Source organism: Coenobita brevimanus, chromosome 34, assembly GCF_032717465.1.
Source record: "Coenobita brevimanus isolate Jiangsu-jjx chromosome 34, ASM3271746v2, whole genome shotgun sequence".
Taxonomy (NCBI): Eukaryota; Metazoa; Arthropoda; class Malacostraca; order Decapoda; family Coenobitidae; genus Coenobita; species Coenobita brevimanus.
Genome location: NC_136987.1, coordinates 1,622,892 through 1,632,508, shown reverse-complemented (window position 1 = coordinate 1,632,508; position 9,617 = coordinate 1,622,892).

Here is a 9,617-nt window from a genome sequence, read left to right as displayed (position 1 = left end):
AAAGTCGCCTTCTTCATCACCCATCTGCAAGTTTCCCTTCCTCTGTTACGGACCTCTCCTCTCCTTTTCCGCCCTCGTTAGCTTCATCTTTTCCATGTAGGGTCTCCACTTTACTTGCACCCATCTTTCCCCACTATTTTAGTTCTCCCTCTGCGAGGTTCTACGTTCCCGCCTTGGCTTCTTCCTCACCCTGCTGTTTGTGGCACCTTGCTCTCTTGCCCAAAGAACTCTTCCACCCCACAGGAACTCTTATCATCTTTTTATGGATCATATGCATTGTCACTCCTCAGCGGCCTCAGTGTACACAGACGGCTCTAAGTCTTCAGCTGGCTCGGGTTTTGTTGTTCTTTTCCCAGACCATACCTATCAGATCCATCTTCCACCAGTTGCCAGTATGTTCACTGCTGAACTGCTGGCCATTTTACTTGCCCTTTGTGTTATATACCGATCAATTTTACACACTTTTGTTATTTTCACAGATTCACTTACTGCACTACATGGTATTCAGTTTATCTTGGCCAGCAACCCGCTACTGTTGGAGATACAGGAATGGTTGTTCTGTATTACCACCAGATTGAAGTCTGTGTCCTTCTGTTGGGTCCCAAGCCATGTTGGGACACCGGGTGATAAGAGGGTTGACTGCCTGGCACGTACAGCCGTCACCTCTCGCTCTGTCACACCTTGTCCTATCCCGGCAACTGATTATTTCCCGATTGTTACCCGTCTCCTTGGCCAGCGGTAGCAAGGGGGAGGCGGTAGCTTAGTCAGTAGAGAGGTGGCCTGCAGTCCTACTAGACCCATGTACTAATCCCCACTGAGGCAGGGAACAGTTTAGGGATTTGTATTTAATAAAAACAGTCTTTACTGATCTACCAGAAGACCCGTCATCATGTCATAAAAATACCCCACGAATACCAATACACCAGTCCTGTATGAGATAGCCCTACCACGTATTCAATATGGACTGTGTGTTAACACCGAAGTGGTGACATGTAGAGGTGTATGGTGTGTAGAAGAACTACTGGGCCTTGGAAGCAGGCTGTGAACCCTATGCCCAGAGTCGAGGGGGGTGGGGGATGGATGTCTACAACTGATAACTAACTCCACTCCATCACAGACAGTCATTCCTTGGCAGTCGTCCTCCCATTGCAACAGGCATTGGAAAACAGCCCTAGTCTGTCTGCGCTTTGGCCACACGCAGATCACACATGGCTTTCTAATGTCAGGAGGCACTCCTCCAATCTGTCGCTGTTGCCAGGTTCTAATTGCGGTCCACCATCTTTTGCTTGATTGCCCTTGGTTCCATGCCGTGCGCAAACGGACTCTCCCGTTCCTGTACTCCCTTGGACGTCCCCCTACCTTAGCCGATCTTCTTGGTGAATCCCCTATGTTCTCCATTACACACCTCATGCGCTTCCTATCTCAAACCCATATTTTGCCCCACATTTAGTGTCTTCCCCTCTATCTTTATTCCACCACAGCATACCTGTCATTTTTTATCCAGCAATTTTAGTGCCGTATAGTCCTCCTGGGCTTGGTGCTAGTCTTTGTTACTTACTTATTATGTAATGTAGGGATATCCTAAACCCTTCTACAGCTGTGTCTTTTTAGGTTTGTTTGCAGTTGCCAGACTATGCCCACATAAACTCTTAGCTATGGGGGTGACGAACTAATTTCCAATCATTTTACAATGCAGGGCTTCTATTAAACTGAATTATGTTGTCTGATCCAGCAGCTAAAAGTACATACAGAGGATTTCATTACTGAAGGGGTTTACTGTACATGCCTGTGCTGGAGGACACCTTCATGTGTTGGCATCAATATAGCCAGATGGTGGAATTGCCCAGTTATACAATGTCCCTCAATTCCCTTCCTGTGCCCCCAAGAGGATGGTGGGCTGATCAGGGACAATATCAGTCTAGACCACAAGGTTTCCCCATTCAGATTAGCTTGGGGCCACAACCCACCACCACAACCTATGATGATAATGACTGTAGATAAAAAACAAGCAGATGTATAGTGATTTAATAGTGTTAGAGACATTCCTAGGATTTCTCATGTACTGGTATTTAAATGTGGCAAGCTACACACACACACACACACACACACACACACACACACACAGGTCCTCCTCTACTTATGAAGTCACTTACAAATTTTTTGCACTTACGAATTTGTACTTTCAGTAAAATAGTCAATAAATTACATGGACTCACATGAGATATTCAACACTTATAAAACAGGCTTTGTGTTAATGATTTTGCCCAACTGCAGGCTAAAGTAAGTGTCCTAAGCATGTTTAAAAGGCTTGGTAGGCTTGGCTAGGCAATGATGTTCGGTTGGTTAGGTGTACTAAATGCATTTTCAAAAAAAAAAAAAAAAAAAAAAAAAGTGGTTTCTTGGAACATAACCCATTCATAAGTCGGGGAGGACCTGTATACTCTGCAAGAGCTGAGAAATTATGTTAGACTTGAGATGACTTAGTTTGTGCATAGAACTTGTGGTGGTATTCTTATGGTCTTATGAGAATCCATAGCACCTGTTCCTTGTCCATTTCTTTATGCATATTGTACATCAGTACTCTACTGTAATTACCTCTGCAAAGAGTGGATGCCTGGTGGTCTTGTGGATTAAGGTGCTCCAACTAGAATGTGGCCAGTAGAGATTTACAACTGAGGGGTGGTTGGGGTTTTGCTCACATAAAACCATTTAGGTGAACAGCTGGTCATTCTTGCCTTAAATATGTAGACTAAGCAGCCTACCCTCGGGGCTTTACACCTGGTGAGGCAAAAAAGATTATATGATAGATGGGTAGCTACACATTTCTTGTATCACTTTAGGTAATACTTATGCAATCTGTGCTGGTGAAATGATGAGAATAACACAACATATAATACTCAGGTGCAATATGCAAAATGAATTGGTAGGAAGTGCTACAAAGCATCCCATGTTATTTGTGTGTATATACATGCATCCCTTAGAATAAGCATCCTGTAGAAAAGACAGTGCAAGCCATTTTATGGGTATTGCACAGGTACAGTACATGTAATAAGGTAGTCTGCATATTGTATGTGATCTGCATTGTATTAGTTTAGGTGGTGTGGTGGTGTAGGATGCCAGTAAGGGGGATGGATGGATGTGTGCTGTGTACAAGTTTGAGACCCCAAGAGGTGGCTAGATTTTCACTTATTTTTACATGATCAAAGTGTTAGGATGGCCTAGTCAAAGTGATGGCTTTACACAGTTCAGTCCCAAGAGGTGACTGGAGGTTTCTCGATTCTTCCTGTTCTTCTCCAACTAATTCCACAATCCTTGTCCATCCACCCTGTCGTATACTTTCTCCAGACCCATGAAGGCTGTACAACTTTTTTCCCTTCTCGAGAAACACTTCCATTAAAGAGGTAAGAATGAATATGATCTACACAACCTCTTCCCTTCCTAAAACCTCCCTGTTTTTCTCCAACTAATTCCTCTGTTATCCCTAACTGTCAATATGCATCCTACCATATACTTTTCCTATAAGACAAATGCCCCTATGATTACCACATACAGTACTTCATTTTCCCTTTTCTCTTTGTACAGGGGAATAATTATACCAGACCTCCAATCCTCTGGACTCTACCTTCCTCCCAGGTCAATCTGCACATCTTCCACATCCATTCTACTACTATCTCTCCCCCAGCCCTACTGTTTGTCATCCCCTGCTCTCCCGCCCAAAGTCCTCTTCTAAATCGCAGAAACTCTATCATCTTTTTATGGATCATATGCGTTGTCACTCCTCAGTGACCCCAGTGTACACAGATGGCTCTAAGTCTTCTGTGGGCTCGAGTTTTGCTGTTCTCTACCCAGACCATACCATCAGATCCACCTTCCACCAGCTGCCAGTATTTTCACTGCTGAACTGCTGGCCATTTTACTGGCCCTTCGTGTTATATACCGATCAACTTTACACACTTTCGTTATTTTCACAGATTCACTTAGTGCACTACATGGTATTCAGTCTATCCCGGCCAGCAACCCGCTAGTATTAGAGATACAGGAATGGTTGTTCCGTATTAACACCAGATTGAAGTCTGTCTCCTTCTGTTGGGTCCCAAGTCATGCTGGGATACCGGGTAATGAGAGGGTTGACTGCCTGGCACATACAGCTTTCACCTCTCGCTCTGTCACACCTCGTCCTATCCCGGCAACCGATTATTTCTCGATTGTTAACTGCCTCCTTGGCCAGCGGTGGCAAGCAGAATAGAATCTACAACTGACAACAAACTCCGCTCCATCACACATACTGTCACTCCCTAGCAGTCGTCCTCCCATTGCAACAGGCGTTGGGAAACAGCCCTAGCCCGTAAGCGCCTTGGCCACACACAGATCACACATGGCTTTCTAATGTCAAGAGGCACTCCTCCAACCTGTCAATGTTGTCAGGTTCCACTCATGGTCCACCATATTTTGCTGGACTGCCCTCGATTCCACGCCATGCGCAGACAGACTCTCACGTTCCTTTACTCCCTTGGACGTCCCCCTACCTTAGCCGATCTTCTTGGTGAATCCCATGTTTTCCATCACACACCTCATGCGTTTCCTATCTCAAACCTGTATCTTGCCTCACATTTAGTGTCTACCCCGTCTTCCCCTCTGCTTTTACTGCACCATAGCATACCCGTCATTTTTTATGCAGCGGTTTTAGTGGCACATAGTCCTCTTGGGCTTGGTGCTAGTCCTTATTACTTACTTACTTATCTCTCCCCCGTGCTTCAGCACTGCGCCACACACTCCATCAATTCCTGGGGCTTTCCCCATTTTAACTTTCTTCATTACTTCCACAACTTGCATCCTACTGATTTCTTCCTCTCTTCTCACATCCCTTCGTCTCCCAGCCATTCCCCAGCCACTTACACTTACATTACTTTCATTCTCTATGTGCAACAATTCTTTAAAGTGTTCTCTCCATCTACTCACTTTTTCTACCTTCTGTACTAGTAATCTACCATTTTTATCTTTCACTCCCCAACTAACTTCTTTGGCACCCTGTCTAATTCTCTTTACCTCTTTCTAGAACATTTTCTTACATTCCCTCCACTGTACACTCAAATTCCTCATCCACTCTCTTCTTACTCTCTCTCTTACTAATCTTTTCACCTCTTCCTCTCTACATATAACACTCTCTTTCATCTCTCAATTTCTTCCATGCCTGTTTCTCATCCACTCACTATATGCTTCCTTCTTTTGTGCCACAGCCTCTCTCACCTCATCATTCCACCATGCTGTTCCCTGCATCCCCTTTCTTCTCTTCAACCCACATACCACCTCACATGCTGCACAGATTTCTTATGTGAATATCTTGCACACACCTTCCACATCCCCCATCTGCTCCGGTCCATATTTACCCAATCACTCCTCCACTTCCCTCTTGTATTCTTCCTCTTTTTCCATCCTCTTGCAACCCTTCCACTCTCCTTGCATGAACTACTTCTGCCTGTCCTTCCCTTCTTCTATTTCTCCATTTCCTTTGGTCAGAAAGTCAACTCCCCCAACCTCTATATACTCTTGCATCTGTTACACACCTTCTCATCTTTTCATCCACACACACATAATCAATCATTGCCTTCCATTCATTCAGTTCACCACCCACCCTTCTCATCATTCGCCACATATACCACATAGCCAATACAGAAAAGTGTACTGCAAGCCGAATAAAACTGTTGGGAAAGAGCAAGAATAAAATGGAAAAGCTGGCCCTGGGTTTAAACAGTTTTTGATGCAGTTAAGTTCACAACAATAATTCCTGGAAATATAATTATTTTTTTAGGGTCATGGTACATCACTTACATATATTTCAACAATACTCTATATGCATTTCCATATATGAGGGAAATTATGTTTTTGTTCTCAGCATGTTCTTTATGGCTTTAAGGATTGTAGTGGGAGTGGCTCTGGGGATATCCTAACACATCTTCCTTACTGATTCATTCTGCACATTACTAGGTATTTTCTTGTGTATAACTGATTCACACTGTATCCATATGAAAACAATATAAAAACATGAGTGTTATGGTGTAATATGCAAAATAAATCACTAAGGAATAGGTGCCAAGATGCCTCCTATACCACAGGCGACAGCTTTATCATATTGAACAAAAATACATTTTTATTTGCATTTTTATTTTTTTTATTTTTTTTTTTTTTTATAATAATGTAATGACTTTTAGATGCTGTAAAAGCTTATGACGTCCCCAGTCTTCTGAAAGCATGCACAGGAAAATAAATAGCAGTGTCATTATATATTTGTGTTTCACTTACTCCTGTGCAAGTGGAATGGAGAAACAGATTTTTAATGCATCCCAAATCATCATCAAGTCCATGTTATGTGCTCCTCCATACAAAACTCATCAAATAACTCATGCACAATATATTGTTAGTTTGTTACTGGTTATGCAAACACCTCCCGACTCCCTCCCTGTCCTCAAAAGGACGATGGTGGACTGCAGCAGGAGGACTTCAACCTGCACTCCACCAAATTTAGTTGAGATGGGTCTGGGGCCACAAAACAACTTTAATCAAAACTGAAGAGAATGTGGGAGCTATGGAGATTTTTGGATCTTCGTCAAAACATGTACGGTACATACAATAAATAGACTGCTGGTTGTCTTGTGGGATAACACACTACAACTGACTGTAGCACATCAGGGTCTAAATCAAAGGGATGGTTGGGGTTTAGTACTCACCTAATACCACGTAGCCAACTAATGGAGGTCTGGTGGTCTAGTGGGCTTAGGCAATCAGGATCCCATGCCTCAGCTGAAAAGGACAGAGGGAAAAAAAAAAAAAAAAAAAAAAAGGCCATCAGCTGGAATATAATACCAGAGTTGTTTTGATCGTGGGAGGGTTAAGACAGATAATGAATTCTCTCTGAAGTCCCAACCTTCCGGCAGAATACTACCTGTAGTCATGTTCCACCAAGCTCCCCAGTGGCACTACTCGGTGATTAAAGGCAAAGGGGGAAACTGCACCTTACGGTCTGATTGGCACGAGGATCGAACTTTGGATTTTCCACTTGTGAGGAGACGTGCTCACCACTGTATATTCTCTCTTTCTCTGTCCTGTCCACATCCATCTTAGTATAAGTAGTTTCCCCTGTGCCTCTCTAACCACCCATATCTCAGTAGTCACCTCACATTCTCCCCTTCCGCTCTTAGTCGGTCACTTCCCACCAAGGCTGCTCCGTGACATTGCTCTGTGCACTTTTTACATCGTTTTGATATCAACATGGTAAGTAGAACTTTCTAGCACCCTTTCCTTATACATTTATTTTACATTTCCTTATACATTTATTTTGAAGGTTACACTTCGACATTCTCCTACATGATATGTCACTTTAACATCGACACCGTATTCATCTATGACACACATCCAAATACTACAGGGTAATATACCAAGTAAATAGCTAAGGAAGCGTCTGCGTTGCCATGGAGACCAGTGACTCGCAAGAGCGTCAACTCGGACACCCTCTCCCTACGGTGGTCGATAAAAAAATGTGGATACTTACAATACTTTATCATTTAGGACTGTTCCCTTAGTACAGGTGGGTGGGGATATGACTGCTACAGTACTGGCATCAGTTATTTCTCACAGATAAAGTTCAATAAGCTTATTTAAAGCCAAAATGATGTTGTGAGCAATGTTACCAACTAGGTCTGCACCCTGTGGCTGTGTTAGTGATGATGACGTCGTGTGGGAGTGTAATTGCGGTACGATGTTGGCGGCGTCTTTGATCTTTACGTCAACACAACAACCCTTGGCCGCCGCCTCCTATGTTCATCGGGATATATTGGGACTATACGTGCTCCCCAACACTCATGGCTGAGGTTTCCGCTAATTAGATATGTGAATTAATTTTCCTGGAGTGCATTTGTGCCTGCGCGGGACAGTTTAAGTGGTTCATAAGAGTGCAGTTGACGTGGGGAGGTCCTGGAGTGAGGTTGTGGGGACAACGACGCTCCAACACCAGACTTTAATATTATTGTTTATACAGCAGGACATCGCCTTACACACACACCACAGGTTAGAATGTTTGTTATTTACATGCCAGGTTATTGTTTTCAAGATTAAGTGACGGAATTGTAAGCCAGGTGGAAGGAAATTAAGCCGTGAGAGTGAGAGGCATAATGTAAACAAAGAGCCACTTGCAAAGGGGCGCTGACTTCTTATTCCCGTAAAATAGTCCTATGCTGTACCTTACATAGGTAAGAAAATCGAATACTGATACACTAAAGTATTATTTCCATGGCCATGGGAAGAAATACGCGAGGGGGTGACAGGGAAACTGATGGACAGGATGGCCTAGGGAAGGGACAAAACAACTCGGCTAAGCTTCCTCCTCTTATTAAGGTGGCCAAAGCAGAGCTTTATTTACACCACAGATAAGAAAATCTGGTATCTATATGCAAAGCTATTATTTTCCTGGCCAAGGGAGGGAACAGTGGGTGAGGACAAACGTAAATGAAGGAAAATGAAGGTATGAGAAAAGCAGGAATTTACTTGATCCTCTATTGGGGGTAGCCTTCGTTAAACACACTGATTTTACCCCTATGGCCATTCAGAATTTATTATTATAGTCTTTAATGAAGAATGGCAGTAACATGAGGCTGCTGTGTGTGTATTTAATTCAGTTACTTAATCAGGCCAAGAATACCTCTCATATTAACTCCTTTTTTTTTTTCTCTCTCTCTCTCTCTCTCTCTCTCTTGGTAGCAGTTTGCAAGATTCTTTATTTGGAAAATGTTATATTTAAGTACACCACCTGCTGCTGTGTGTGTATTTACCTCAGTTATTAAAGCAGGTCAAGAATACTTCGTATATTTATTTTTATTTTTCTCTTGGCAGCAGTCTGCAAAGATTCTTTACTCGATAAATGAAGAGAGAAACATACTGTAAACAGGTAATATACTGGATTACTTGGATAATGTTATATTTAAGTATGCCACCTGATATACCTAATTACAAATTTAATGTCATTGTAAATGCCATTCCAAGAAGTAAAAAAAGGGTTAATGCATACCACCTGTTTCTTCAATTTCTGCAAGTGTTTTCAAATATTGAAAGTGAATGAAAGTATTGTAGTAGTTAAATGGAACTGCTGGTAAAGCTAAACCTAACTATTACCCAGGAAATACTTTTATCACTTCTTTTCAAACATGATGTGTACTGAAAAGGTTCCTGTTTAGCACTGAGTAGCAGATACAAAATATTAAAACAGACAATAAAGTCTTTGTAAAATAAGACAATTACCCTACTCTACCCCAAAATTTCACAACAGCACATGATCATTATTATTATTATTACTATTATTTTACAGTAAACTAACCTTACTGTAAATACTATGTTATTTTTTCTTCAACATAACCAAAAATTTCACAACACCATTCTCAAAGGCTCGTATTATCCCAAACACCTCTTCCTCTGCGATTTATTTTTGGATATGGCCGGTTAATAGCCTTCTGTACATTATTTATGGAGAGCATGACACTATTACAAGGATTTACATAACACAGAAGAGGAGTAAGGTGCAAAAAGTCAAATAAATTGCTTATGAAGAAATGTCAGGAGGCTTCCTTTAT